The 15,999-nt window shown below is 39.6% G+C and overlaps 1 long non-coding RNA gene across 4 annotated transcripts in view; it reads right to left on the minus strand.

Annotated features, from left to right (window-relative positions):
- The window catches only part of LOC114211496 (uncharacterized), a 178,194-nt gene that overhangs the window by 12,966 nt on the left and 149,229 nt on the right, over window positions 1-15,999 (minus strand). For 3 of the 4 annotated variants that reach the window (XR_015767914.1, XR_015767913.1, XR_015767912.1), the window contains one exon: window positions 1,363-1,497. The exons of the other annotated variant lie outside the window; for it this stretch is intronic. This is a non-coding gene — a long non-coding RNA (uncharacterized LOC114211496). The remainder of the gene's footprint in view (window positions 1-1,362; window positions 1,498-15,999) is intronic. 4 annotated transcript variants of the gene reach the window in all.

Below are 15,999 nucleotides of genomic sequence, written 5' to 3' on the forward strand. Positions count from 1 at the left end.
AGGGTCCTGGGATCAAGCCCTGCATCCGACTCTGCACTCAATGGGGAGTCTACTTGAGATTCTCTCCCTCTCCCTCTGCCTCTCCCCCACTGACACGCTCTCTCTCTCCTTTGCTCTTTCTCTCTCTCCCTCTCTCTAAAATAAATAAATGAATCTTTAAAAAAAAAAAGAATGAGGTGACAGGTGAAAATACAAAGAAAATGTAAGGTGGGAAATACCTGAGAGTTGAGCTTTCCTCAGATGGTGCTATTTATCTTGGTGAAGATGAAAGGGGCTATGGATGGGTATTTAGGTGTGAAGAGAGGGACAAAAATAATATTGGAATTGTACCTCTGAGGACCATGACTCCAAATCATAACAGCTTGCTCACGGGCTTTGCTGAGGGCTCATCAAAGGTTACGTGCCATGAATTTTTAGAGCACCTAATCAGCATGAGTTTCTCCAGCAACCCAAGAGCAGAGAACATAGAAAATTCAGGTTGTAAAGCAAACTGAAATAAAAGTAAGTAAATAAACACATAAAAAATAGATGGCAAATACGATGGAAAGTCAGGGCATTTGATATACAAAAGTGTTACTGAAATGGATGATGACAAGGTCCAATATAGACAGAGAATTCAGAATCTAGGAGAGAAGTCATGGTCAGTTCATGGGAACATGACAAGCCGATGCAGAATAAGGCAGTTGGAAAGGTAGGAAGTAAAAAGATTGTAGACAGAAAGGAATTGCAGACTCTGGATATGGGGTTACAGAAGTTCCTAGAAATAATATAGTCAGGATGAGGCATTGAGCCTTAATTAAAAGTATTGTGTACAGTGAGGGTTTCAAAATATACTTTTCGAATCTCAATCCACCATTTATTACAGATCTGTATGTGAAATCCTAAGGTGCTAATTAAAGCCTTTGTAAACATTTGCACATAGTAATTTCACAATTCTTTGAGGAGATATGAAGAAGCACTTCATCCTTTGAGCACAGTTTATTTTTGCAAGTGGTTGTTATCAATGTGAAGTTATAAAAAGGAAACTTCAGATGCCTTCTCTGTGCTGTTGGCAACAGTCTCTTTTTGGCCAGGAAAGGAGGAGGATGTGATTGGATTATAGACTAGAAAATTCCTAAATGTGCCTCATGCTATATTTATGATGATTGAATTAAATTTCGTTACCCCCAGGGTTTGGCGATCAACTTGGAGAACAAACAAAAAACTAAAGAAACTGAAAAGAACATTTTCTCCTAATGTTCTGCTTCTTAGTAGAGAAAATGAATCTTAGGAGCTGTATTATTTTGACTGGGAGAAACAACTCGGGCAAGGCAGCAGGTGGTTATCGTTTTGAAACAAAAAAATAAACGCAAATTCCCATACCTTAAAGTTCAAAATGTTCTTTTGAACTTAATCCAACTGAGTATTAATGTCTCCTGAGTATTGATGTCTGTGGGTGAGCTCTGAAATGCGAATACAATGAGTGACTTCATCACGCTGGATCACATATTCAAAGTCCTAAATACAGAAAAACCAGGGTAACTTAATCCCCCTCTTAGCCTATGAGAGTCACATTTCTGGAAGCAACATCCCCCGTCCCCACCCCCGCAGCCCCACTCGGAAATACTGAAGTGATCAAAGAACCAAAGCATTTGGTTATATCGATTCCCTGAGAGCAATGTTACCTCACCTGAGCAGCTCACACAGTACACTGAGTTCTCCCCAGAATCATCTGCCTGTTTTAAACGAATTGCAGAATATCAAACTGACTACATCCTCAGTCCAATTTGGTCACATCTCTACAGATAGAATACTTGTTTAATTTGTTTTCTTCTACAGTGGAACTTTTTTCCTCCCCTCTCCTTTTCCGGAATACAGAGAGGAAATTCAGGGTCTTAATATGGTTTGGAAGTTCTGCAGAATACTTGATGGACTGCTTTGATAGGTATAAAATGTAAGCAGACGGATTAAGTCCTCCGAATTACACAGCACCAGGACACAGCATTCTCGCAGAACGCCAGACTGTGTCCCAGGTGGTGTCATTCACATTACATTCTCTGTTGTGCAACATGGTGGCCCTGTGGAGAGCAGATGACAAGTGAGTTTGTCAGGTATGTGTGCCTGAGCAAATATTTGTGGGCAGAACAGGTTGTCTCTTCATCACACAGATAATAGTAGGCTAACACATAGCACTGACTTGTGCCTGGCACTCTTCTAACCCCGTGGGAAAGATAATTTTATTATCTCATTTTACACATGAGGAAGCTGAGTTAAAAAGAGATTAGGTGCCTTGCCCTTGGTCATAATGCTCATAAGTGGCAGAACCAAGATTTGAAAGCAGGTAGTCTGCCTCCAGAATCTGGGCTTGTCTGCTTTTCAGATTGAGGAAATAATAACCAGGACAACAACATAGTTCGTGAGATCTGCAATGATAGAAATATTTGGGAGAGCACTTGATTTATTATCCAGGCTGGGTCTTTCAAAAGCAAGCACTGGATATATTTTCTAGGAACTTGTAAAAAATATAAAACAAAAGGAATTGTCAGTGGCATCTGAGAGAGCAAATTCAATCATGGAGCAATTACTCCTTTCCTCTCAATATCATATCAAACCTGCACACACACAAAAAAAATAAAGAAACCAGCTTTCTTTAGAGAGGGTTATCACACTCTACTCTCCATTTTTCCTTTTTTTAATGGAATGCAATGAAAGAAGGGTATGAGCTTTCTTTTGCCATATGTTTCTTTACCTTTACTATAACAAAGTGAAAGTCAATAAATGATGGAAATGAAATGCACAAAAATCTATATTTATAAAAAACTAAGAAAATATCTTAAAAGGAAGGGTATCACTCTTGGAGTCATTTTTCTATTGCTTTTATTCAGGTGCTTCCTGATGGTGCTATTTTTTATTTTATTTTTTTATTTATATGATAATGTCCAATTAAAGTAAATTTCTCAGGAATATGAGAGAACGTTTCAAAGTGTGTTATACAGAATTTTTAAAACATCATTCAGTTTTATCAAACACAGAAACTATTATCCTGGAGTTAAAACAAGGCATTACTTATTTAAACATGCCAGGCAACTACATAATATAGCTTTTTTTTCTACAAGATTTATCTTCTACTTGACAGTGTTCATACATCATTCTCAGATCCTGACAGATAACCTGATTGTAAAGATTTTACAACCGAGCTACTAAAGTATGCCAAGGTTCACATAAAAGAAACTCCAGCAATTGGTAAAAGGCTTCTCAATAAAATGGAACACGCTTACACCTCAAATAGCTCTGTGAAAGATTGAAAGATAAAGACATTTGGATAGAAATTGCTTGGCAAAGTCAAAAGTAGCATGCAGCTTGGTTCTGCACCTGAAAATGAAAGTCACAAACATGAGTAAAGACATTATCTTTGGAGAGCAAAGATGAAAGTTCCCATCCTAAAAGCTTTTAAGAACCAAAAAAAAAGTGGTTCCCACCTCGGTTTGAAAGTGCCCAAAGCAAATCCATTAAAGAAAACTAAAACTGTTTCTAGAAAATGTCCTTATATTTTCTGGAGTTTGAACAGAGCCACCTTCTTGGAGAGCTGAAAATGCACATGACTGTTTCTATTGATCAGCAAGAAAAGCTGAGGCTGCTTGCAATTTAGTTTGCCATCTTCAGGAGGGCACAAGAATATTGCACTCGAGGGTATTGAAAATAATATGCAGATTCTTTAGGAGGGAGCGACAGCAGTCTCGCAGTCTCCAGTTGTGAGGAAGAGTCTACCCTGCACCTGCAGCTGGGCTCTCTACCCCAAATAGCTAGGAGAATTTTTAGTTAAGACTGGAGAGTCAATTTAAGAAGGAAAAAAAAAAAAGAGGAGTGTGTGTGTGTGTGTGTGTGTGTGTGTGTGTGTGTGTACTTACTCTGCTTATCTTTTTATTTGTCTAGCTGAGCCCAGGAGAATGAGAGAGATACATGACTTAATAAAGAGATGTAATATCAATAAGAGCTTGTCCTTCAAATCCAGGTCAGTGTGATTTGAAGGTCAGTGTGAACAAATGCTGCCTGTGAGAATCCATGGCAGAAAACAAAGATTAGCAACAAGGCACAAACAAAATGGGAAATGAAGGAGTGAGCAGCTCTCACTCCTTCTCCCTTGGCCCCCTTCCCACCTCCTAACCTTGAGCCTCCCTGCCTGAATCTTGTGGACAGACGGCCCACAGATGTTAGGGCTTTGTTCTTTTGTTTTCAAATAACAAAAAGCCAGCTGGGTTATCTCATCTAGGGAAGAGGGGCCTGGACTATAAGGTAGCTCATTTGAAAAACTGAAGCTGCGGTGCAGACTCTTCTTTCTCTTTCCTTCCGGCTCTCGTCATCCCTGGTCCACTAAGCACGTCAGTTCTCTTTGACGCCCTCCACCTATTTTAATCTTTTCTGCTCCTTTATAATTTCAGTTTGTTCATGGCTTTGGCTAGTTACAGTCCTCATCCATGACATCCTCTCAAAAGAGAAAACTCTTATTTTACTTTGATCTCAGATTTCCAAGATAGAGATTGTGGTTGGCTCCACTCATTCTTTTGTGTCTGGTCATGGTTCATAAATATTTGGTCACTGTTATGGCTTGAATTGTGTCCCCTCAAAAGATATATTGATGCCCTTACCCTCCTAGTACATGTGAATGTGACATTATTTGGAGATAAGGTCTCTGCAGATGTGATCAAATTAAGATGCAGTCATTGGGGTGGACCCCTAATCCATGATGACCGGTATCCTCAGAAGAAGAGGGGAATTTGGACACAGACACAGAGGGCAGATGGCCCATAAAGGTGGAGGCAAAGATTGGGGTAATCCTTCCATCAAAGAAGGAATGCTAGGACTACCAGAAGCAGGAAGAGACAAGGAAGGATTCCCCCTTACAAGCTCCCTGCTGACACCTTAATTTTGGACTTCCAGCCTCCAGAACTGTGAGAGAATATATTTCTGTTATTTGAATGTATTTCATTACAGCAGCCCTAGAAAATTAATGCAGTCTCCTTAGTCAGTTGTCCAACCCTGATCCAAATATTGGGAGGGTGTCATATGCCCAAAGTATGAAACTTTTGCACTTTAGCTGAGCTTGCAGGAAGTAAATAGCTGATGTCCATATCTCTTGTCAAGAACAAACCTGGTGACTATTACTAATAAAAATCTTCTCAAAAAGTGAGGGGAGGGTCTGTTCCTTTTCGTGAGAAGTGCATGGTTTATTTTCCAATTTCTGGGAAAGGAAAAATTTTCAAAAGGAAGAAAAATCAGTGCTTTCTTCTAAAACTGAAACTAATGAAGTTCCTTGAAAATGTATTGTTTTCTCCCCTCTAGCCAAGTTCTCGTATTTTTCAAGAGAGACTCTAAATATAGGAAAGATTCCATACTTAACATTGACCATCATTTTTTATTTTTTTTTAAATTCTTCTGTTCTCATTAGCATCATGGAAGGTACTATAACCTGAAATAAAGCCCAAGAAAGAAACAGCCACAATGTGCTATCCAATATATTTCAGTTAGTCCCTATTATTTTCTTGTATTGAAATGAAACTGATATATAACATTGTGTAAGTTTAAGGTATACAATGTGTCAATTTGATATATTTATACATTGCAATATGATTACCAGGGAAGCTTTAGCTAACACCTCCATCACACCACGTGGTTGCCCACATGGCAGTAGAGAAATCTGGAAAGTGAAGATGTGGGGCAATGGAGAAGAGAAACAGGGGGGACCCTGAAATAGCTCTGTGAAGGGCCCAATAGTAAAGGTTGTTGACTTTGCAGGCTGTGCAGTCTCTGCAACAAATTTTAGCACAAAAGCTATGCTAGGTAACAAGCAAATGAATGGGCATAGCCCCATTACAGTAAAACTTTACAAAAGTAGGGACGAGGAGGGGATCTGACCTGCAGGCCATGGTTTGCCAACTCTGTTCTAGAGGATCAGTGCAAACACCTGTGGTTTCTGATGAGGTTCTTCATTGGTCAGCATCCAGCATGGAAGCGTGTGACATCATATCCGGGAGGACAATGCCTCTAATGACCTCTTCCCTGTTTCTCCATAGATGGGTCTCAACTACAGTCAGTTACAAGGTATAGGAACACATGCAGCCAATGATAGCACTTGCAAGGCATTACCCAGAGCAGCCTGGTGCTCCTTGAAGATGTGTTAGGACCTTCCTCTGCCACTTGGGACAATTGAGAAGCCCTCAGAATCTCAGTGTCTGTCAAAGGTCACACTTTACCATTTGTTGACATATTGCCATACAAATATTCTTTCTCAGAAACAATAGTAGCATGTTAAGCAAAAGAAATCCTTACCACAAGTGTACCTAGATGCAGAAACCAGTCAGGTCTACAGCCCCACAGCAGCTAATAAATGCAGTCTGATGTTACCACTGAACAAATGCTTAATGACAGCAGAGTGCATATGAGTGCCCCCTCATGTCTTTAGAGGCAAAAATAAATTGGCACCCCATTCTATAAGGACAGGACACAATATATACTGTCGCTGGCCACGGAGAGACGTAACATGATGTCATCCTGGCCAATTCTCAGAACCATTCACACAATCCATAAGTATCACAATAGCCTTGAACCTACCAATACATGCTTAGAATGTTACTAATTGCCATAATTCCTGTATAAGGTCAAAACAGACCAGAAATGCCACAGTGTCCTCACCTCCCAATGTCCAAATGTCTCCAGGACCCTGTGCCATCAGGTTGCAGCTCAGACCTCAACCACTTCCATTTACAGTGGAGGAGTCCATCATAAAACAACAACAATAACAACAACAACAAACCCAGAAAACAAAAAACCTATTTTAGCCCCTATCCTGCGAATGATGTGATCTGCTAGATCTGGCTTATACCAGCTTGTCAGCGCTAAATGTCAGATTTTCAGAAATTTTGTGAGCCAATTGACATCACATTGTAGTTTAAAATCAGCCTTACTGGGAATATTTATTTCACAAACATCAGCAAATACTACAAATCAGGATGTTTCTTCTTCCACGGACTGATGTCAAACAGTTACCAGAACACCACTGACCCTGTTCCTGCCTTACTGCACCAGCAAAATGTCCTTATGTTTTAATCAGATGGTCCATCTTGGACTGTCCTGCCTCTTGAACACCAGCTTTCAGCATCTCAATGCCTTCCATTTCAGAATCTACCTGTTTAATCGTCCTCCCTTTGCCACAGAACGAGAGAGAAAGGAAATCAGCTGTTACTCCTCCTGGCGACAACACATCTGGCCCACACATCAGAGAATCCATCTCGTAATCACTCACGATACTCCTACAGCAGTAACAGCTGTTATCACCGCGATCATTCTGTGATCCGACCCCACCACCCATAAGTCCTCCAAAAGGATGGATAAAATACTTTTAAAAGATAAAATTTAAACGTGAGCAATTGATGAAACTAAGGTAGCATTGTGTGTCAACAATACTTCAATCAAAGAAATAAATAGAAGTGGGCATTTGAAAATATTGAGTGATAAATATTTTAATTTCAGACTAAGCCAAAAGGAGCACATCCCCCACAAGAAATACAGAGTAAGACTAATTCCTCAGACAAGCTGCTTCTGCAAAGTTGAGAAGAAAGAGCAGCTGTGCATTTTGGCTTCAGTCCAGCTTGATAAGTTAGAGATGGTCTGCGGCTGTTCATGGAAATTTTAATGTTCACAACTCCACTCTTTAAGATCTATAACAGGGATTGTTTATCCCTTGTGGTTTGCAATTGATTTCTCTCCCATAGAAGGGGAAATAAGCCTTGTTCTAACAGTAAACCCTTCTAGACTGCAATAATAACATAAGATGATAAATCCTATTCTTTCATTATTTTTATAACTGCCCTCTCCTACCCTCTCCCTTATGCTTTTTGTACCTGATGAGACAGAAAAAAATATTGATAAGAAAGGGCAAATTTATCAATAGATCATTCCTGAAATTTACACGTAAAATGCTATTCTGACTAAAAGAATCACCCTCAATAATCAGCCACATGTATACATTTCCACCATTAGAGAATCATTCCTTTGGTTTAAAAAATTACTGTATTAAACCATCCACATTTTAAAATGAGCCCAATTATTCCAAACTGGAAAAACTTACATTCTTCACACTATAGTCTTTGGGTGCCCTGAGTTAACGAGGCTCTGGATTGCATTAAAGGAATACATAAATGAGCTTAGACTTGCCCAAGAGAGATCTTGATGAAACAGTTCCCTTGAAGTGTGTCTTTTTTTAAAGAATTTAGTTATTTGTTTGTTTGTTTGTTTGTTTGTTTGTTTGAGGGGGGAAGAGAGAGAGCATGAGCAGAGGGAGGAACAGAGGGAGAGGGAGATAATCTCCAGCAGGCTCCGGGCTTTGAGCACCAACCCCAATGTGGGGCTCACTCTCATAACCCTGAGATCATGACTTGAGCTGAAACCAAGAGTCAGATGCTTGCTTAACTGGCTGTGCCACCCAGGCACCCCGACGTGTGTCTGAAGATAGTACCAGCACACGTTTATCTCCACGTCCCAAGGTAAGATATTAGGTAATATGCCCAAGATCACACCACTAGTAAATGGTAGAGCTAAGAGTTGAGCCAAGATCTAATTTCAAGACTCTAGTCTTTGTCATATAATGTGTTGCTCAGGGGGTAGAAAGGAGGGATCAGCCTCTGGTAATATGCAACAATCTCAGCATTATGGCATGTTTTTGTCCTGAATGACAGCTACCATAGTCTATGAAAGTGTTAACTAGTCTTTGGCAAAAATCTTTGGCCAAAGCATGATCTAAGGATTTCATTTTCTATTTCTTAAAATCCATGTATTAGGTATTAACAGAAAGGTGACATTGATGGTTTTCATTTACTAGGACTTGTATTAGTTTTCTGTGGCTGCTATAACAGCTTATCACAAACTGTGTGGCTTAAAACAACAGAAATTTATTTTCTCACAGCTCTGGGGACAGAAGTTCAAAATCAAGGTGGCAGCAGGGCCATGCTCCCTCTAGAGGCTCTAACAAGGAGTCCTTTCTTTGGCTCTTCCAGCTTCTGGCACCTGTGGGCATTCCTTGACTTATAGCCATATCTCCATCTCTGTGTAGCCTTCTCCTCTGTTTGTCTGTATTATTTTTCTTTGCCTCTCTATTATAAGGATATTTGTGATGACATTGAGGGACCACCAGATAATCCACAGGATTGGCTTCTCTCAAAATCCTTAACTTAAATGCATTTGCAAATACCCTTTTTTCCAATTAAGACCAATTATAAGTTCCAAGGATTGGTACTTATTCTCTTTGGGTAGTCATTATTCAACCTACTATAATATCATACTTGGTGAAACCTATTTTTCACTCCCATACAGGAGAACTACATGTAGTGGTAGTTAGATTGTCAATCTGTCTTTGCTTCTTTGAACAAAATAGACCAATTACTACTCTTTATTCCTTTCCCTCCCCATATCCCTACCACTCCCTGTTATCCCCCACACCAACCCCTGCTAATTGGACCACATTTAGAGGGATCTGTTTCTAGAATACAGGTGAGCCATAGGCTATAAGTAACACTGTCCTTAAACCTTGGCTACTAGGGTCCTGTACATTGGAGGCCCTCACTCTGGCCTCACTATGACTGTATCCCCCCCCCCCCCCGGGGAAAGAGTCCATGGTTCAAGGAGAAGTGCCAACCTAGAGCTCATGCCCTCCCTCTCCCATTGTAGATCACATTCTGGGAACCTGCAATCTCAAAATTCCCTGCGCAAAGAGCCCCTAAGTCTTTCCTCCCAAAGATGGACTGCACTGCCAGTATGGATACCCGCAGTCCAGAGAGATGCCCAAGATGAAGCTATTTCAGGTGTGGATTCACTTGGATGAAGAGACGGGGACATCTACACACATGCACTCCAGGCCAGAGCCAGGTGTGGGAAGTGAAGGTGGGAGGCCTATGGACTGAGAGCATCTATTCATTCTCTGACCCAAAGCCCTGAAAATGTCCAAGGTGGGCCTTGTGGTGAGGATGGGGATTGAGGCAAAACCAGGCATGGCTGAGAACTGCTCTTGGCTTCATCATGATGTGTTAGGAGACCAGAGAATCCCAGATCACTGGGAATAGCCAAGCAACTACTCTGCTGATTTAATATCCACCAAATGCTAAAAATATATAATGCTTGCTTTAATATGTTAATGGTCTTAATAATGTTCATACTTTTTGACTCAATAATTTTACTTCCTAAAATTTCGTCCTTGAAAATATTTCAAAATACAGAAAAGGTGTTATATACAGATGTTCATGCCCCCATGTTTTAAGATAATAAAAAGGAAGCATCCCAAATGCCCAGTGACAGACAGGTGGCTAAATAAACTGTGGTATATTGAAATCAATGTACCAGAGCTTATAAAAACAATGTTTACAAGTTGTTTTATGACATGGAAAATCTTTACGACTTGGAATAAAAAATAAAAGATATATGATACAAAAATTATAACTATAAAATGGTCCACCTGTGTAAAAACTAATTCCAGGAAAAAAAAATGACTTCAAGGAAATAACCAAAATATTAATTACACACAGAAAGGAGTGTTCTGGATTCTTTTAATTACACTTCATAATTTAATTAACAAATTGTTAATTTGTTGCAACAACACACATTACTTTTACAACCAGATTTTAAGAAGCAACACTAAAAATAAAACACTGAGACCACTTACACATGGTGTTAATCAGTTTCTTCCCACAACCACATGAGATGACAGTTGAGAGGTGTTTTTTTTTTTTTTAAGGATATAAAAAGAATAAGAAAGGGGACAACAGCAACACAATTTTGGAAAGTAGGAAGCTGGTGGATAAGAAGTCACTGACGATGTAAAGCTGAGGAAAATGACCTTACTACCAGCAGCATGGAGAAGTCAGACTGATCTATAGAAAAGCTCAGGAATTGGAAGAACCCGATTATGTAAAAGCAGGAATACAAATGGGCTGTAAAAACTAGAGGATCAATTGAAAATCTGCACATAATTTATTTAGAACCCGGGAAGTCTCTCCCACTCCAATAGAAGACAAGTTTACTCTCTACAGAAGAGTGAACCAGAGGGATTCAGAGCTGGAGGCATAGGCAGTACTGAGGGTCAGTCTGTTGTATTGAGAACGGGGGCATTAAGTCGATGGTGAGATCCTTGCTTGCTTCCTCCAAAATGCTGGTGGATAGGCTTACGCTTTTCAGATAGGAAACTGACCAAACCAAGAGAAAAGACACATGTACTGCAGGTGGGGGGGGAAGGGGGGTCCCTCAGTAAAAAAGCCATCCAGTGACAAGCCTTTCCCATATCCATAGTTACATGCCACCCTTTTATTTCCTTATTCTAAAAAACGAGTGGAAACCAAGGATTATAAGGCTTTTGAGGAAAAGTTTCCAACATGAAAGAGAGAAGTTAAGACATCTAAAAAGTAAAAAATAATTCAAGGGAAACAAAAATATTGCAGTAAACAGAAACTTTGAAAAAACCGTAATTGAAACCTTCAGAGGTAAGATAGTATCCTTAATCCACAAAATCAAAACACAAGGCTAGATTTCATTTTTCTGATGGCTGAGTAATATTCCACTGCATATCTACCACATCTTCTTCATCCATTCATCTGTCAATGGACATCTGGGCTCTTTCCGTAGTTTGGCTATTGTGGACATGGCTTCTATAAACACTGGGGTGCAGGGGCCCCTTTGGATCACTACATTTGTATCTTTGGGGTAAACACCTAGCAGTGCAACTCAACCATCAAAAAAAAAAAAATGAAATCTTGCCATTTACAACGACATGGATGGAACTAGAGGGTATTTTGCTAAGCGAAATAACTCAATCAGAGAAAGACAATTATCATATGATCTCACTCATATGTGAAATTTAAGAGACAACACAGAAGATCATAGGAGAAGGGAGGGAAAAATAAAACAAGACAAAATCAGAGAGGGAGACAAACCATAAGAGACTCTTAACTATAGGAAACAAACTGAGGGTTGCTGGAGTGGTGGGGGATAGAAGGGATGGGGGGCTGGGTGATGGACATCGGGGAGGGTACGTGATGTAATGAGCACTGGGTGTTATATGCAACTGATGAATCACTGAACTCTACCTCTGAAACTAATAATATGTTTATATGTTAATGAGTTGAATTTAAAATTTAAAAAAGAAAGGAAATAAAGTAAAATAAGTAAGTTTCACCCTTAAAAAAACAAAAACAAAACACAAGGCTATAAATCTAAGAATATTAAGGGGAAAAAAGATCTTTGCACTTTACAAATAGTATGATAGCAAAATGAAAATCTCAAACAAAAAGATTTGGAATCAAAGTTAACTGTTGGAGATTGAGTGGTAGAGGTGATCCTCAAACCTAACTTCCCACTATTCCTCTCCCTTCCTTCCATCGATGCCTGCCCCCTATGCATTCTCATGGATGGCGGCTGTGGTTTAAAGAATTCATCCGTAGCATTCTAAGCCTCCCTTAGAACTGTTACATAAAGCACTCTCACTTCATGAGCAATAAAACTTTATTGTCAGATTCTGCCATTTATCTGGAAGTAGAAGAATAGATTTCCCCTGCCCCCTGTTTCTCTCTTCATTCTTAAATGCATTCTATGCAATAATTTTATAATACCAATTGCCCACTGGGTGTTTTACTTTTCCAGGCAGCCCACACAAAATGGACTCTCCGTTATAGCCTTTGGAAATAGTAACTTGAATTAGAAAGAGGTATTGACATGCTCCCAGAGGCAATCCACAGCTCCAGCAGTAACTTCCACTAACACCAGCCAGCTCCATCTGAGGAAACTGCAGCCCCACCCTGCACCATCCTTCACTCAGCCCTCCAATCTCTGAGATCATTAATTACCCACTCCTTCAGCACATTTGCGCTGTACTTGTAGGTGCTGACAACACAAGCCTGTCTCCTTTCATGTGGTTGTTTGAAACTTTCACAGCAGCCAAGGCTCTGATTTAATCATTTGATTCTGATGCACTTTCTTTAACAAATTGTAGCAGCATTTAAGTACAGTATTACAGGTCTGGGACTGTGACAACCCTGTTGATCAGAGTTATTCCCATCATAAATTCCTGGCTTTACAAAACTTTTAGACTTCTAATTTGGTGGTGCTGAAGGCTTTTGCTTGTTTTTGTTGTCATCTGGTATGTCCTAGAGTTCTAGAAAGACCAAATGAACAATGATCAAACTTGTTTCTAGTTGCACTGAATCAGAAGCATTACAGAAAACAAAAGCCCAGTCAAATAGATGTGCTTTAAAAACTGCTATGAGAAAGTTCAATACCTAGACTCATAAAACAAATGTATTTGAGGAAGTCATTCATACCAGTAAGATGTCTAATCAATTAGAATTTGCCAAAAATGAAATCTTTTGGTCCATCCAAACTACACACACATACTTTGCAATTTATGACCTATGTACTTTGGAGCACATAAGTTTATCTTTACAAGAGCTATAATATTTATCAGACATAATTCCCAAAATAATTTTGCATATCATTATCTCATTTGATCCCATGTGTGACCCTGATGAATATGCCCAGCAGCTCTTATCGCCAACTTACAGAGGATGAAATCACTTGTTATAATGAATGAAAACAGGCTTGCTTCAAATAAATGTTCCTCCTTTGCATATACCAATGCTTCTAGCAGTAGCTAAAAGCTCGTAGGAGCTCAATAAATGTTCTGGGGGAAAAGAAACATAAAACTCAAGAAAATATTGATTTTCAAAGTTATATCTTAAGGGATTTCAGGGAGAAACGTTTGCAAGACTAGCACACATGGTGAGGTAGTGCCGCAGCAAAGGTGTTGAGTGCCCAGCTTCCTGAAAGAGATAAAAAGTCTCTTGACTCATCCTCTTTAACCTAAGTCTCTGTGGGATGACATGTCAGCCTGGCTTGCTGTATCTTTTACAATATCCCTGGCTCAGAAATCAACAAGGCAAATAAGGTAAAACCTAACTAACGTTGGGCCTCTTGGCAAATGGCTATTAAAGAAATAAAGTCAGTTCTGTTTTTGAATAACACAAAGCAACTCAAAGAATGCCAACACTATGGCTTTAGCGGAAAAATAAGTAAAATTTATTATTAGCAAATAAAATGGTCCTTATAAGGGTTGTAGTGTGTCTATGGCCCTGTGACAGAGGTGGCCCCATTGTTTGGTGATCATATGTTTCCATGTCTAATCACCTCCGCCTCCCACCCCCAGGGTAAGGTCTGGGTCCTATTCATCTTGGTACTGCCAGAACCTATCTGATCCAAGTATTACAGGGACTCAATGAATGTTCGATGAGTAAATTAATGAATGAATAAATAAACTGCTGTTGAATGGTTGTTGGATGCATCTTGGCAGAGAAAACAGCATAGACTGTAAACTCAAAAAAAACTTAGGTTCACATTCCAGCTCATCCAAAAAGAAGCTGCATGATCTTAATTTTCTCAACCACTCTCCTCTTGTCTCAACTATAAAAGGAACATAACAGTGGGAAACAATGCCTACCATGTAGGGCTGCTCTGACAAGGAAATGAGGGAATGAAGTAAGCATTTTACCTGTTTTCTCTGACACCTTGGATGCTCTATAAATTCACTTTAACTATGAATTTTTTTTTATCAAGCAAGCTAAACTTCAGATCTCAAAATACCATAACCCTAAATAATTAAGTTCTGAAACAGAGTTCAACTAAATTCACTGTCCTCTCTCAATACACAAGACAGGGAGTGATTAATTAAAAGTGTATGCCAGTGACCACCAATTAAAATAACAAAATGAATAGTGCATATGTTACCAGCCACCAAAACATCTCTGTGAATACGGCTTTGATGTTAGATTATTAATTTTATTGAGAGCGAATATTCACTTGACTGCTTTAAGATTAATAAATTTATCTCAGTAATTTGTTGGAATTTGGACTCCAATGTGATTTAGCGACAGCAATTTCTACATAGAAAAGGTTTGGCTCATGAAATAGCTGGGAAACCAAGATTAAGGCTAAACGTGATTGAAAGAAACAACAAAAACAAAAAATATTTCCAAAACCTCTGTGGGAATTCCCTACTCCTACTGCTGCAGAGGATCAAAACCTGGCCTGGTGTGTTTTCTAATTCCCTGTAAGGCTTTCCACAATGCAAATGTCACGGTGAAAAATTTGGCAATCGCTTTCAGGAAGGTAAGTTGCCCAGATCACTAGAAAATGTTTTGACATTTAAGTGACCCTTCCATTCTGTTTTATAAAAGAAGTTCCAATTAAGCTCAAAGCTCTCCTCTTATTTACTATCCTGGCCCTAAAAATGAAGGCCATGAAAAGTTGAATGCTAGTTTTGCTGTGGGAGCAAGGCTGAACGCTCTGTGAGATGGAACAAGAACTCTCAGCCACCTCCCAAGAAGACAAGAACTGATGAAAATTGCATTTTGTCTCGAAATTTATCACCATTTCCCCACAGCATTGTTTCTTTTCCCTTGGCTGTGGCCCAGTACAGATGCCCAGTGCAGCTGCTAGTGCTTGGGGAACAGTCTAATGTTGGAAAGCTCTGGTCTTGGTTTTGCTACAGATTTATCATATAATGTCAAATAAGCCTCTTCATCCCTCAGGACCTCTGTGTTAACACTGAGTGTTATATGAAAACAATGAATCGTGGATCACTACATCAAAAACTAATGATGTATTGTATGGTGACTAACATAATAAAATTAAATTAAATTTTAAAAAAAGAACCTCTGTTTTCTTATCTATTAAATGAGGGGGTTGCACCAGATCATTTCTGAGGCTCCTTCCAGCTCCTTCCAGTGTGTGCATTCCTGGTCAGGAGTGATGGAAGAAGGCAGAGCTTGTGTAATGAGGGGACTGCCCCAGGGCGGTCCGCCATCCCCAGCTTCCAGCAGAAACCCAAATGCTAAAGCGGAACCCCCAGAGTGAGCTGAGGCTGAAGGGGGAACTCCACAGTTACTCAACTGAAGAGGCCAGAAATGAGACACAGACCTCAGCAGGTGCAGG

This window comes from Eumetopias jubatus, unplaced genomic scaffold (genome assembly GCF_037043125.1).
Source record: "Eumetopias jubatus isolate StellerSeaLion01/CBP00866 unplaced genomic scaffold, mEumJub1_p1.0 scaffold_3, whole genome shotgun sequence".
Lineage (NCBI taxonomy): Eukaryota > Metazoa > Chordata > Mammalia > Carnivora > Otariidae > Eumetopias > Eumetopias jubatus.